Source organism: Artemia sp. Qi Xiang Cuo, chromosome 3 (assembly GCF_049724085.1).
Source record: "Artemia sp. Qi Xiang Cuo chromosome 3, ASM4972408v1, whole genome shotgun sequence".
Lineage (NCBI taxonomy): Eukaryota > Metazoa > Arthropoda > Branchiopoda > Anostraca > Artemiidae > Artemia > Artemia sp. Qi Xiang Cuo.
The window spans coordinates 69,387,163-69,403,082 of NC_142796.1; the positions used below are offsets into that span (position 1 = coordinate 69,387,163).

The window sequence follows — 15,920 nt, forward strand, 5'->3', positions numbered from 1 at the left end:
TTCCCCTATTGCTAGTAAAATGTGTTATTTATAACTTAAGTCCCAGCAATGTTTCATAGTAGACTATTCTAGAAGAGCTAAGCAAGTTTTAATTGGTAAAAGTTTCTCTCTCCCATTGATGTTACGAGAGGGGTTCCTCGGGGTGGTTGTCTACGGCAGATACTATTTTTGTCTTTCATTCTGCGGCTGAAGGATTACAGACTGCAAAAGATGGTCCTTTGCGGCCAACTATACATTGCCAAAAGAAAAACAGGAAAGAAAAAAAAACGAAAAGAAAAACAAAATCCCCGCATGGAGTAGGAGGATGTCGTGACTAAAAGATTTAAGGGAACGGAAACATCTTGGGAGGGTGCAAAGAGGGCGGCTTTGAATAGACTGGGATGGAAGAGGATCGTGCGTAGCTGTGTCGGCCTAGGCAGCTTGGTGCTTCTGTGAGTCGTTAGTAGTAGTGGTAACATTAATGATTGCCTTCTTCAGTTAAAAATTGTACTATGAAAACGTTTGCTGAGGATGTAAAAGTTGCTAAATTTTTGCGATTGGATTATTTCGCAAAATGACCTATATCCCGTACTAAATGGTACTACCGCAACTCTAACAAATCCATCCAAATGTGTTCACCGAATTATGGACTGGTTTTATTGCCTCATTATTTTTATCCTGTTTCTGGCGTAAGGACATCTTTAAAGGATACAGTTCTAGATTTAGATATATGTTTTGATTATTTATAGTTTGATACAGGTGCTTCGGAAGTTAATAAAAATGCCAGTTTTATATTTTGTCCTTGAAAAGACGTTATAAAAGTTTAATATTTATAATTTCCTTACACTTTAAAAATCCCCTTTTCCACCTCACTTAGACCTCCCCTCCAAATCCACCTCACCTCCTCAATTTGGTTTTCAGTTATTATTATAGATGACCATAAAGCTGAAAAAGTACAGAAGAAAAAGTATAAGATGATTCCCTATGCTTCTAATCTTTCTTCTCACACAGGCTCCACAGGTTCCAATTTTGCAAGAGGGGCAAATTCTATAAAAAATAAGAATTATTGATGGGATGGGATTGATGGGTGTTCATCCATATTCTTTGTTCAATTTCCAGCATCACAGCAACATTGATATAAAATCTATTTTAGTAAACCAAGAAAAGAAAATGAATCAGCCGTCATATGTTTACAGTGTTGCTAAAAAGGGGATTAGCAAGGCCGTATCAGAAGGGAGGGTTGGAGAGTTGTTACTGGGTATCACCCCTATTCAATTCGTAAAAAAATGCATATAAACGAAATTTCGATGCGTTTTATAAAGTTCTTTCATACTCCCCCCTCCCCCGAACAAAAGTACACCCCCAACAAAAAAACATTCTCAGTAACCATCTACTTATCAAATTGCACCAATGGAAAAGAGTGGGGGTGGAAAGTGTCCTTTCTCGGGTAACTTCATTGAGAACTACTTTTTGGTATTTTCATTAAAAAAGTAAAAACAATGACAGATTTGCCCCTTCCCCTTGTATTTTGACCAATAAATTTTTTGTCCCTCCTCCCACAATGGAATCCAGGTTTTAACCAAAAATATTTCTTTCAAAATATAAACATAAATATCACCAGTATTTTTTCACCAAATACTCATCGTAAACTTTAAAGCCTAAAACTGGACCTTTATATACATAGACTGACCAAACTGTTGGTCTTCTTCTGTTAAGTGATAAGTCAAACTTTCAGTCGGGATTTTCAGTCAAGACTATTCAACTTTTTCCCTTTGACACTTTATATGAGTTGTGTTGGACATTGCAGGTGGTTGGTAGTTGTTTATATTGAGACGGAAAGGTTTTGATTTTATGTCTTGCAGTAGCTCTTTTGATTCCAGGAACTAAATGATCAAGGTATATACTCCGAGTTCAGTACTCTTTGTGCAGGTTAGGCTAGCCAGACCATTGACTGATGATGGAATTTTATGGTGTTTGAAGCATTTCAACAGTTTACTTTGAAGGACAAGCTGTGCAGACGTCAGCATATTATATTCAAATCGGCAATGGTCATTTGGTTCATTTTTTTTATTGCAATGTCAGCAAAGAGGGAGGAGGGGTTAGACCAGTAAAATTCGATAACTGATAGAAGAAAGCCTGCAGGTTTAGCCACATGAGCTTGAAAAGAATGGTAAATTTTAGAGCGGTACTTATTGGGGAAAGGAGAAATATTTGGTTTAATACTAGTCAAAACCGACTTCGATAACCTCCGCAGATATATATCTTTGAGGGGGATCGGTCCTTCACTTGGCTGGCCAATAGAATTTTTTTTTTTTTTGCAAGTTCATCAGCATGATGATTACCTATAATGCCTGAGTGGCTTGGGATATAAAGAAAATATGTCATTATGCCTCTTGAAGCAAATGCATATGTTGGAGTAAGACAATGGAAAGTACATATGTCCATCTTTTATTGAGATGCCGTATCCAGAAGCTTCAGGCTTGACATGGAATCTTAACATACTATAATTTTTTGCGTATTACAAATCAACAAATATTTAATCATAACATACTCCAAAGCATGATTTAACTCTGCTGACATGATAGAAACCCTATCAAAGAGTTTCTCACCCATTACAATGTTAAGAGATGGGAATGGAAGAAAAGGCCCACATGAAATCTTCTCATTCCTTTTCGACCCATCAACCAAAATTGGGAAATAATCTTTGTAAGTAACTCTATTAAATTCAGCAATTCTTTTCTGGATTTATTGGAGGGGGTAAGTTCTTTTGTTCAGTATGACAAATTAGCATTTTATGGGGAGGGTCCAAGTCCATCAAGGGGTTTGGGGAAATGTTGGGGCAATAGACCTTGCTGGCACTGGAAATCTCATTTGAGCATTTGCAAACTGATGTTAGTCATTCTTCTTCTTCTATTTAACAACGGGCGGGCTTTTCAGCAGTACTATATAGCCCTTTTCCTTTTGCTTCGCTCTGTAGGCTATAGGGCTACTGGCTTGATTGCCTCATATTTATTGGATATTTTCAGATATCTTTCAGTAGATCTTTCGACTCTAGGAGTTCAATTATGAGATGATAGATGTCGATTTCTATGCTGTGTGTGCAGGTATAGTTGGCTATGCTCTTGGCTGATATTCAGATTTTGTGGTGGTTGAAGCGTTTTAATAGTTTACAAAGCAAGGTATGTTGTGCAGACGTCAGCATATTACATTCAAATAGGCAATGGTCAATTTCATTATTCATATTACAATTCCTGCAAAGAGGGGACAGGGGAATTGAACCACTTGAATTAGAAAACTTATACGAGAATGCAGGAAAATTTAGTCCATTTTTTCCAGAACGAATTCTATGGTAAATTTTAGAAAAATACTTATTGGGAAAGGGAGAAAAAATAGGATTATTCTTACTAAAATTAATATCTGATAACCTCCATCAGTAAGTATCTCTAATCGGGATTGGTCTCCCACTTGGCTGGTCAATATTTATAGCATTTTTTGCTATTTCATCAACCTGATGATTACCACTTATGCCAGAGTGGCTAGGAATACACTGAAAATAAGTTCTTATGCCACTTGAAGCAAGTTTATCTATAATACTGAGACAATGATAAGTGTCAATGGCCAACTTATACTGAGGAGCTGAGGCCAGCAACTCAAGGCTTGATAAAGAGTTAGATTATACTACAATATTATTTGAATTTGCAATCAAAGATTGGTTTTCCTTAAGGTGTTCTAATGCCATTATTATAACATTTAACTCAGCAAACATTATATATACATCGTTATATAATCTCTCACCAATTGCAAATTTCAGGTGAGGAAGGAATACCACTTGCTACCTTCTCATTCATTTTTGACCCATCAACAAATATTTAGAAATGGTTTTTATAAGTAATTGGGTTCAGTTTGAAAAATTGTTTATGGAAAACAGCAATGGGGGTTGGATTTTAGTCCGTTTTGAGAAATCAGTATTTAGTAAGGGAAATTGACATGTTCCATGGTGGGGATTGGAGGAATGTAGGAACAATAGACGTTGCTGGCACAGGGAACTTCTTCTGAATATTAGCATACTCATCTGCAATGCCTCTATACATGGTTGGATTTCTTAACCAATTATGTAGGGTGTGTGAGCTATTTGATTCAATTTTTGTAAGATGTTTTGTGAAGAGAAAGATACGTCTCTCCCTTATTGTTGTTAATCCACTCTCCATAAGCAGAAACTTGGTGCTTGTGGGTTTCCTAAGACCAAATATCAGACGTATTATATCATTTTGTGTTGTTTCAATTTTTTGCATCTGGGTCTTTGCACATGCACCATAGACGATGAGCCCATAGTCAATATGGGGTCTTATATGTGATTTGTAAAACTGGAGTAAGGTTTTCTCCTTACATCCCCAGGGTGTGGAAAGAAGTCTTTTTAGTATATTTGTTTTTCTATAGCATTTTATTATTGTGTTTGTGATGTGGAGGTGGAAATTAAGTTTTTGGTCAAGCATGAGACCTAGGTAATTAATATGATTATCTTCGGGAGTAGTTGTTCCATTTAGAGTTAGTTTTGCATTAACATGGTTCTACTTTCGGTGAAATTGGATTCTTTTTAAATTGGTAGGTGCAATGGGTAAACCTGAATATTGAGAGAATTTTTCTAATTGGAAAAGTGACTTTTGCAGATTTGACTGTGTTATCTCAAAGGTTTTGCCAGATGACCATAGCACCAGATTGTCAGCATATTGTAGATTCGTCTGGGGGAGGTTCATGTCCCAGAGATATAGGGCAAATAGGAGGCAACTGAGGACTGCTCCCTGAGGTGGGCCTTTGGTTATTGTCTTTTGGGGTGAAGAGGCTGAACCAACACAAAGAATGAAACTTCGCACTTTTATGAAAGATTTCATCAAAGATACTAGCTTGGGGGGCAGTCCAAGGTTTTCAAGTTTGTTTAAAAAGATGTGGTGGTTCACATTGTCATATGCCCCTTCAAAATCTAAAAAAGCTGCAACTAGGACATTATTTTTTGAGAATGATTCATTTATTGCATTTGTTAGCAAAATGAAAGCATCTGTTGAGGAGTGGTGTTTCCTGAATCCAGTTTGAGTGTGACGTATCACATTATTTTTTTCAAAAAACCAAAGGAGATCATTTTCTCCATTAATTTCCCCATCACGGGAGTAATCATTATTGACCTATAGGACTCGGGGCTATCTTTGGGTTTTTTTTTCCTTAGGATTATTAAGAATGACAAACATTTCCATTTATTGGGGAACATAGAAGATGCCCAAGTGTGATTATAAGTTTAACAGTTCCTATTTGTATGAAGGGGTAAGATTCTTTATCTATGTAGGGTGTGTATTGTAATAGCTGCTGCCGGTTTTGGTCCTAATATGTTACATTACATTATCAATTTCCTGAACTGAAAATGGAATAGTTGTATACTTAGATATTGGGATTGGTTGGTAATTTAGGCTAATAGGAATTGGAGATATTTTACTGCGATTGTTTGTTGTTAGCTCATTAACAAGTAGAGTTGCGAATAGCTTAGCCTTTTCATTATCATCGTCATAATGGGTATTATTATGTATAAGTTCATACATGAGTGTGTTGGGGGAAGTCTTTTTCCCACAGATGTGGCTTATGACTTTATGGAAAATTGGCTAATGTGTTTCTCTGGAGAGATTATTTGCAAAATTATTCCAGTAATTATAATTAACATCTATTATAGTCCTTTTTAGATGAGATTCTTCTTGTAATTTTTTTTAAATATGTAGTAGGTGATAGTTTTTTTATGAATGCTCTCCTAGATGCCCTTTTTATTCCCCATTTATTTTGGCCATCATTTGTCCACCATGCTTTGGGAATGTGTTTAGGGAAGGTTTTTTTGGGTGTTGTCCTGGGGATAGCATGATTAGCTGTATTTATTATTAAATATGCCAAGACTTTAACATGTGTGTCGACTGTTGTGTTTGAAATGCATGAATTTTGGTTGAAACTTGTAATTTCATCATTTAGCTTATTTTGGAACATAGACCAATTTGCTTTAGTGTTGATATATTTTGAGGTGTGTGATCGGGTATCAGCAGGTTTATTTAGGGAGCAAACTATAGCAAACTGGTCAGTACATAGACTATCAATTTTATTTATACAAATTTGATTCAAAATATTTAAAGACACAATTTGTAGGTCAATTATAGAGAATCTGTCACTTTTGGGGTTGAAATATGCATTCAGGCTTGGAGGGGTAGCAACAACTTATTCAATATTATTTGAAGTCATATTCTTAATCAATTTACCAGCTTTATTTGCTGGTTTATTCCCCCACAAAAGGCTGTGGGCATTAAAATCTCTACAAATAATGAAATTTTTGAACATAATATAATCTTTTATCCATTTAAAGAAAGCCTGGGCATATGTAGTTTGGCTATTAGAATTTTGAAAGTCTTTTGTGTAGGTTGCAGTATTAGTCAACCAGAAACTAATACTAATTAAATCAACATCATTAACAAAATCTGGAAAGTTGATGCCACAGAATTTATATTATTTTTAACTATTAAAGCTACTCCACCTCCTTTTGTCTCTGATGATCTATCCTTTCTCAGAATAGTATATCCCAGAGACTTAATTTGTTGATTTTGGGTTAATGAGATTCCTGGAGGCAAGCAATATTAATGGAATAATTATTCATAAGAGATATTAGTTCATTTAGCTTATTTTCTGTGAGTGATCTTACGTTCCACTGGAGCATTGATATGTGTTGTGTTGTTGATTTGTTTTTCATATGACTGTGTATTAATGTTCAGCTTTGTTAAAAGTAAAGCAAGATCTTTTTTTGTATGAATGAGCATATCATCAGGGATGTATATTTTTGCCAATTCTGCAATGATTTTTATTTTCTGTAGTTGATATATATTCATGGCCTGAACTGCATTACAGTTTAGAATGAATAAGCATATATTTGGGGATTGCATGTTTGGTTGTGCATCCTGTTTGTCAGTTAGTGGATTAATTCCTGGTGGTGTTTCTGGTTTGTTTCTTCTTGAGAGGGAGGCCAAGCTGACCTCATCTCACCGGGCAAGGAGGCTTGTTGACTTGGTGATTCCTTCTGATAGCGATGTGAGCTAGGGGACTTTGAGGATGGTGTTTTATACGGGGGACTTGGTGCATGGGGGGCGGTGGACTTGGGGGTTTTGGTTGGTTTCATTACGGGCTTTATGTGGTATTGTTGGGCAGCATTTGCTTCCATTGCTGCAAAGGGGTATGGAATGGCTTTCTCTGTTGCTATTTGGAGTGTTAGTGCTCTTTTCTTATATGCAGGGCATAGTGATTTATTGGTAGATTCATGTGGGCCTTTGCAATTGATACATATAGGCTGAGTGTTGTTGCAAATTGTCAACTCTTTAGGATGGAATGCTTTACAACTACTACACTCTAGGAGAATTTTATTGCATTTGTTTGTTGTGTGTCCCAGTTTGAAACACTTCTGACACTGGATAGGCTTTGGTTTGTATTCCTTGTGCGGTTTGATTTGCCCAAATAGGAATAACTTTTCTGGGATATTAATTTGTTCATTCCGTGTAAATAAGAAGGATCTACTTGTTTTTAGGCCATTAGAGTTAGGTTTACCAAGTTGGGTAACATCCTCAACTGGGATTGGGTTGCAAGCCCTATCTGAGAGCCCTTCTTTTAACTCCTGAATGGGTATTTCTGGGGGAACATTATAAACTACTATTTTTGTTGGGGATTCTTTTGGGTTTCATTTAGATGCATTAATTAGAGTATTCAGAAGGGGTTTTAGATTAATTATTGTGTCTGCTGATTTTTGATCTTAGACAGCTATTAGCAGGGATCTATCACATTGAATATTAACAGAGAACAATGATTTTGTCAGTTTTAAAATTGCAACACTTAGTGCAGTAATCTTTTTTATTTCAAAGGGGATACTAAGATAATTTTCCAGATAAACTTCTAAGTTTCGGGAGGGAAGTTCTGGGGCGGAAGATGGGACATGCTTTTGATTCGGGAGTTGTTTTCCTTTTTTTACAGCTTCTAGAAAGGACCTCTTGAAACCCATTATCATCATTTATAGTGATATTAGCCCCTACACTGATCCTTGTCCTATTCTCAGTATTGGAGCTTTCATGTGAACTTTGTGATAGTGAGCTTGACCAGCCGTTTCACTGGTATTTGGGGTGGGATCTGGGGGGACTATTTTTTTGGAGGACTTCTAATCATTGCCTATTGGAAAAAGCTTTAAACTAAATCAAAACTAAAATACGAAAGGGTAATACAATGATAACAAACCGTCTGCACTCTACTATGGGGAATGTTTCAGGATCAAAAGAAACACCACAGTATGGCCCTGAGGAGGATTTGAGCACGATTCGTTCGGTACAACTACTGATTAATTGAGATAATAATTCACAAGAAATTTAGTTTAAATTTCTTTAAATGTTGCTGCTGTGCTGTACTTTTCTACCAGCGCTGTCGAAATCATTACATAAATTAGCAAAATAAGCCTCTTCTTCTTCCGTAACAGAAACAACATTTTCAAGCGACACATATTAGATGGCGTTACTGTTTTTACAATGACCGTTTTAGCAAACCATAGATTTGCTTTTTGAGGCTTTACCAATATATAGCGTACATATTGTTCACCTTAGAATTAATAAGTAAATTAAATTGAATTATTAAAAGCTTTCACAAAAGACCGGCTGGCAATAAGGTTTTACTAGAACCATGGCCCATGGTGCCAGCGGTCCAGTTGGTACAAACTTCGTGATTTCTGTCTATAAACCACGAAGACAATTATATTTTACCTGCAACATGGTTCAAGGATGTAAAAATTTTTAAGTCTCGAAATTGACCTTTATGCACACAAAATTATGCTTCGCTTTAAAAGAGATAGGATAGAATAATCATATATAAATTTTATACATAAAATTCGCGACTGCCAATCAGAGGCGTTAGGGTATTAGGAGAACGCTTCCAATATCTCTATCGAGTCAGTAAAAAATCGAGTCCATATGATTAAGGAGCGTACCTCGACCCGTAGCGATAAAATTTTGCTTCATGAGGTTGAAAACAAGCTATACTCATCCTCAGTAAAGTAATCGTCATAAAATGAAGTTCGTGTAGCTGCCGTGTAGCTACATCGGCCGTGTAGCTGCCGAGAGTAAACAGCATGAACATACAAAGAAGAAGCACAAATAACGGATTAAACACCACAAAAAGAGTCGAATAGTTTACCATTGGTCCAAATCAAGGTTAGAATTATATGGACACTACTTCTTTCAAAGCTAGAAGATGACTCTAAAAACGTCTCTTGATCCTTAGTAACAAAAACAGAGCTGTGACAGTGAGTTTTGGCAAGAACTCGAACCCCACTTTTCTCCAAAATTGCTTTAAAAAACTTCAAGAAATAAGGCGGAGCTGATGGCGAAGCTTGAATGACAAGGTCATACACTTTTTGGGGCTGAAAAATAAACAACTATGACATGTAAAACCAGCAAATTAAGAGGAAAAATAGAGAAGGAGAGAAACAAGAAAAGGAGAGGGAAAAAGAGAGAAAGAGTGTGAGAAGGAGAGAAACAGGAATATAATATTTTAGAACACAAGTTTCATTTTTCAAATGTATTATTTTTAAAATCTCATATCTTGTTAGTTGCCTAACAATAGGTACACGCAGAAATTTGCTTGGGTCATGAACTTTCTGAGGCCGCAAAATAAACAACTGAGCTTGTAAGAAACAGCAAATTAAGAAAAAGAAGTGGAGCAGGAAAGAAAAACAAAGAGAGAGAGAGTGAGAGAGAGTGAGAGAGAGAGAGAGAGTGAGAGTGTGAGATAGCGAGAGAGAGAGAGAGAGAGAGAAATAATGCCATATCTTGTTTGTTGCTCAACGACAGGGACACATAGAAATTTATTTCGATGTGAGGGGGGGGGAACTATAAAAACTAAGTCAAGAAAAGTCAAATTACGCGGAATATACAGGGAAGATTGTTAAAGCCTAAAATTTTTCAGGGGGGGGGGCATGGCCCCTCCTCCACATACACGCCGGTACAAGGTGTACATGTCGGTTCCCGACAAGGTGTTCTGCATTTCTGTCCTTATATACGAGAAAAATATAATTCAATGTCTCAGTTAATTAATTGCCCAAAATAAAATAATGGAATATTCTAATTAACTAAACAAGACATTCCGTACCAATCAGTTTTTTTTTCTGAGATAACCACACTTAGAGGCATTATAGCTCTCTATATAAAATAAGACCCATGTATAGATTCAAGAAGTTAAATTTATCGATAAAAGGAGAATAAGGAGAGGAAAAAAAATAGAGAGTGTATCATATGTTACGTGACTACTAAATAATCGACCAATCTATAATGTTAATATGCAAAACAACGTCAACCAACAAAATTAGTGAGACAAAAAAGCACTAAATAAGCGTAATTATTGAGCAACCAGTTTCAAACTACATCTACGGGACACACGGGACAAACGCACTGAAAATGTAAGCTAATATATTATTAATTAGATATTTACTAATTAGGTGAATCCAACATAAATCGGGGTGTAAATTTTCGTTTACAATAGCTTGTTCAAGAAAAAGAAAAACCAGAGAATTGGACTGGGACTTTGGATTGGATTAGACTCATTTATTAGAAGTTAACAGAGAATACACGAAAAAAGGAAAAATTTAGCGAATTACGGGATAAATACTAAGAGAATCATCGAGAGGGTATAATTTGCGGAAACATAGCCATAGAATCTCACCTCCAGTATTGTACTCGTATGCAATGAGATGCACAAGTGTCAATGTCTCCAATAAAAGAGCTTCATTCAGGTTCATCTAAGTATCAACTTAATGTTGTCACATTTATATAATTGATAAAATAAATATAACCTTTAATCGAACACCATTGTTTTGTAGTCTTGTGAATTTACTTGTTTCTTTTTTCTCCGCTATGACATGTATTTCATTAATATACCAGCTTATAACCGAAAAGCAATGTTAGATGGCAGCAGATGTTCAATTTTGACCCTACGTTCAATGAGCTTACTGTAATTGATTTTTGGTAATTTTTAGCGTCTAATAGCCTATTGCAATTACTGAATTGCGTTCAAAAACATTATAAGCCAGTATATTTCCCTTATTGTTCAAGAGACTGGACTATAAGTTCCCTATATGAGGGTTTCGGACGAGGCAGTTCTAATAAGGTACTTCGTTTTTTGATCTGATTCTAGTTGTAGGAGTTATGACATTTTTTTTTTTACTATGGGGCGTGATATTTAATTTTTTACTATAAGGCGTGATCCTCTTTTACTAGGTTGCTAGCTACCGCTGCAACCCGGATTAATGGAAAATATTATTTCTCAATAGATACTCTTTATTTTCTACAAAAGGAAAAGTAATTCTCTTGCCTTTCTGTTTCTAATTGATCAAAATAATTGTTCCTTAATGATTGAACACACTCGGATTGGATTTAATTACCTCGATCCATGTTTTTCTTATGATCTCGGCCTGGCCAGGGAAACCTTTCTTTATGTATTCTCAGACCGGAGTGGGCTCGTCCATCAGCCCCCGATTAATAATTTTTGCACACCATGGATCTTTCTCAATTTTTTTTTTCAACATATTCTTCAATGTGAGATTCATCAGTTTACATAATTGTGCACTTTTCGGGAGTACATTTCACTTTGACTTTGCCTTGCACAGTGCTTATGCTAGGGGTCTGCATTTTGGGAAGGACTGAAATTTTGAGTTCTCAGCCGCTGCAGTTCCAACTGATTCTGCTTGTTTGACGTGGTTTTCATACAATATGTTTATTCCTTCATATTGATAGCAAGCCGTTGAATAATGGGAACCAAAGTTATGGAGAAATTATTTTGCGTCTTGCCGTGTCTTTAAAAGTTCTAGACAGTCTTGAGTCTCTCCCGTGAGACAGCCTGTAACTGGATGCTTGTTCGCTTTTTGTGGTTAACATAGGGAATCTTTTGGTCTTTTTGCACAAGGCAGTTTATGTGTGTACCATCAGTTACATCAGCAGAACATACACAACAATAGATCTTACTGTTGTAGCAAACTTTTCTCCAATCGAATTTACTTCAGCCTCAGTAGGCAGCTTGATAAGATGCTTATAAAAGAAAAGCAATACATTGATTTTTTTTCATGCACAGTATCACAAACACTTTGTTTTGGTATACCCGAAGCAAGTCCAGGCAGCCTGTAAAAGGCACCTGTTGCATTACCAGGAAAGTAGCGCACACCACTCAGCCTCATTTGACCAATCTGGTATTTTATGGCTTTTTCCGTGTTGTTCTGATTTAGATTTTAGGTCATTTTTTTCAAAGCCTACTTTGACTTTGTCTTGGACAGTGCTTATGCTATGGGTCTGAATTTTGGGAAGGACTGAAATTTTTGAGTTTTCAGACGTTGCAGTTCCAACTGATTCTGCTTCTTTGACTTGGCTTCCATAGAATATGTTTATTCATCCATACTAATAGCAAGCCGTGGAATAATGGGAACCAAAGTTATGGAGAAATTGTTTGGCGTTTTGCCGTGTCTTTAGAAGTGCTAGACAGTCTTGAGCCTCTCCCGTGAGACAGCCTGTAACTGGATGCTCGTTCCCTTTTTGTGGTTAACATGGGGAACCTTTTGGTCCTTTTGCACAAGGCAGTTTATGTGTATACCATCAGTTACACCAGCAGCATATAAACAACAATAGATCTTGCTGTTGTAGCAAACTTTTCTCCAATCGAATTTACTTCAGCCCCAGTAGGCAGCTTGATAACATGCTTACAAAAGAAAAGCAAAACATTAATTTTTTTTTGTGTGCACAGAATCACAAACACTCTATTTTGTCAGACCTGAAGCAAGTCCAACCAGCCTGTAAAAGGCACCTGTTGCTAACCAGGCAAGTAGCGCATATGTACCGTGAGTAGAAAATAAATAACTTAAACCTTCTCTTTAAATATAAGAAACTTATTTCCTTCTGAAAATACTTTCGAGATACGTTAAACTCCCTGCCATTGTGTTTAAATCCCATTTCCAACTTTCGTCTAATTCCTAACAAGGAAAGAAAAACCGCAATTTATTCTCAATCAGATATCCCTTTAAAACACCAAATAAAAGAGAGGATTAATATTCGCATACCAGCCTGATGAATTTCAAGCAAAAAAAGTCGTACTTTGTAGAACTTCACATTCTTTGTTTCATTGAACAAAAGAGACCTGAACATTCCCAAATACTCTCGACAGATTTCAAAAACGGAAAAAATACGGGTTGATTCGCAGTACAAAGAAAGCACGTTCAATTGATATCGAAAATGAGAGGGATTTGAATATTCGCGAAATGTACTTGACAAATTTGCAGGACATTGTTTTAAACAAAGTGTGGAGTTCTTTTAGGAATGTGAGAGTTTAATTACCAAAAATTGCGATAAATTTATCGGACCGTCAGAAAGCATAATAATCTTATTTTGTCAGCATAAGAAGAAGGTGAAGGGTCCTCAAGAGGAGTTGGTCCAATCGTGAATTAGTTGTTATTGCTCAGAAGCTAAACCAGTGTTATATGATAGTGAAAATAGCATTTTGGGACATCAGACTAGTATCAGACTTAGATCAGAATTCTATTCATGAATTCAATTCGGCCAGAGCATTTAAGAAGATTTAGAAGTTTTATACTCGTACACTGCTGTATGTACAAATGTAAGTCACAATAAATCTATTACTTTCTTATTTGTGTTTTGTTTTCATATATGTCTGTATCTCGATACATGGTAGGTAACCAGTTCAAGTGTCTCCAGCAACGCTCTCATAGGGAACTTAATCTTCATGTAACATTAATGGAATTTTGTAAAGAGTTGACTCTGGATGATATGGCTACGCTTCTAGACTAGGAAATCTTCAACAGCAACTTCAAGACTCAATCCCCTTTTCCCTGTTAGAATATATTATTAAATTTCCCCATTATATTTGGAGCAAAGTTCAACCTAAATCACACAAAAATAAATTCCCCCCACTATAAATGGTAACAAAAGAAATCCCCCCCCTATACACACCACTCAACCTCATATGACCAATCTGGTATTTTATGGTTCTCACTCAATTGCAGAAGAGTACCAAATGCAGGAAGGATGTTTGACTGAGGTTCAATCCCGCCTGTTGCAAGGAATGACATGTATTAAGATGAACCTTTCAGAGTAACCGTTTTCATCGTTACTCTGAAAGGGTAATTGCTTTGAAAGGTCATTTTTTCAAAGTCTACTTCGACTTTTGCCCTGCACAGTGCTTATGCTAGGGGTCTGAATTTTGGGAAGGACTGAAAATTTTTGATTTTTCAGCCGTTGCAGTTCCAACTGATTCTGCTTCTTTGACTTGGTTTCCATAGAATATGTTTATTCCCCTATACTGATAGCAAGGCGTGGAATAATGGGAACCAAAGTTATAAAGAAATTGTTTGGCGTCTTGCCGTGTCTTTAGAAGTGCTAGACAGTCTGTAGCCTCTCCCGTGAGACAGCCTGTAACTAGATACTCGTTCGCTTTTTGTGGTTAACATGGGGAGCCGTTTGGTCTTTTTGCACAAGGCAGTTTATGTGTATACCATCAGTTACACCAGCAGCACATAAGCAACAATAGATCTTGCTGTTGTAGCAAACGTTTCTCCAGTGGGCAGCTTGATAACATGCTTACAAAAGAAAAGCAATGCATTGTTTTTTTTATGCACAGAATCACAAACACTCTGTTTTGGTATACCTGAAGCAAATCCAACTAGCCTGTAAAAGGCACCTGTTGCTAACCAGGCAAGTAGCGCACACCACTCAACCTCATTTGACCAATCTGGTATTTTATGGTTCTCACTCAATTGCAGAAGAGTATCAAATGCAGGAAGGATGTTTGACTGAGGTTCAATCCCACCTGTTGCAAGGAATGACAGTTATTAAGACGACCCTTTCAGAGTAACAGTGAAAGGGTAACCCCTTCACCCTTACTCTGAAAGGGTAATTTTATAGAGTCATTCGTACACTCTTAGAGATAAAACTAATGACACCAGTAATCTACTAGCGTCATTAGTTTTTGTCTCAGAGAAGAGATGTTTACTTCTCTTATCCATTTCAGATATTTATTGAATATACTATGATATTACCTTGTGACAGCGTAGTGGATAAAGCCACGTTCAGAAACATCTGGGACTGAGGTTTAATCCCGTCTGTTGCAAGGAATCTATCTTTATTTCTTCAACATATTCTTCAATGTGGGATTCATAAACGTTTACATAATTGTGTACTTTTCAGGAGTACATATTTTGACCGAGTTGTTCTGATTTAGATTTTAGGTCAATTTTTCAAAGCCTACTTTTACTTTGCCTTGCACAGTGCTTATGGTAGGGATCTGAGTTTTGGGAAGGACTGAAATTTTTGAGTTTTCATCCATTGCAGTTCCAACTGATTCTGGTTCTTTGACTTGGTTTTCATAGAATATTTTTATTCCTCCATACTGATAGCAAGCCGTGGAATAATGGGAACCAAAGTTATGGAGAAATTGTTTGGCGTCTAACCGTATCTTTAGAAGTTCGAGACAGTCTTGAGCCTCTCCCGTGAAACAGCCTTTAACTGGATGCTTGTTCGCTTTTTGTGGTTAACATGGAGAGCCTTTTGGTATTTTTGCACAAGGCAGTTTATGTGTATACCATCAGTTACACCAGAGGCACATAAACAACAATAGATCTTGCTGTTGTAGCAAACATTTCTCCAATCGAATTTACTTCAGCCCTAGTAGGCAGCTTGATAACATGCTTACAAAAGAAAAATAATACATTGATTTTTTTTGTGCACAGTATCACAAATCCTCTGTTTTGGTATACCTGGAAGTCCAGGCAGCCTGTAAAAGGCACCTGTTGATTACCAGGCAAGTAGCACACACCACACAACCTCATTTGACCAATCTGGTATTTTATG

General features: G+C 36.6%; 1 protein-coding gene across 1 annotated transcript in view; it reads right to left on the reverse strand.

Annotated features, from left to right (window-relative positions):
* AIMP2 (aaRS-interacting multifunctional protein 2) overlaps positions 1 to 15,920 on the reverse strand; it is a 56,006-nt gene that overhangs the window by 2,767 nt on the left and 37,319 nt on the right. The window lies entirely within an intron of this gene.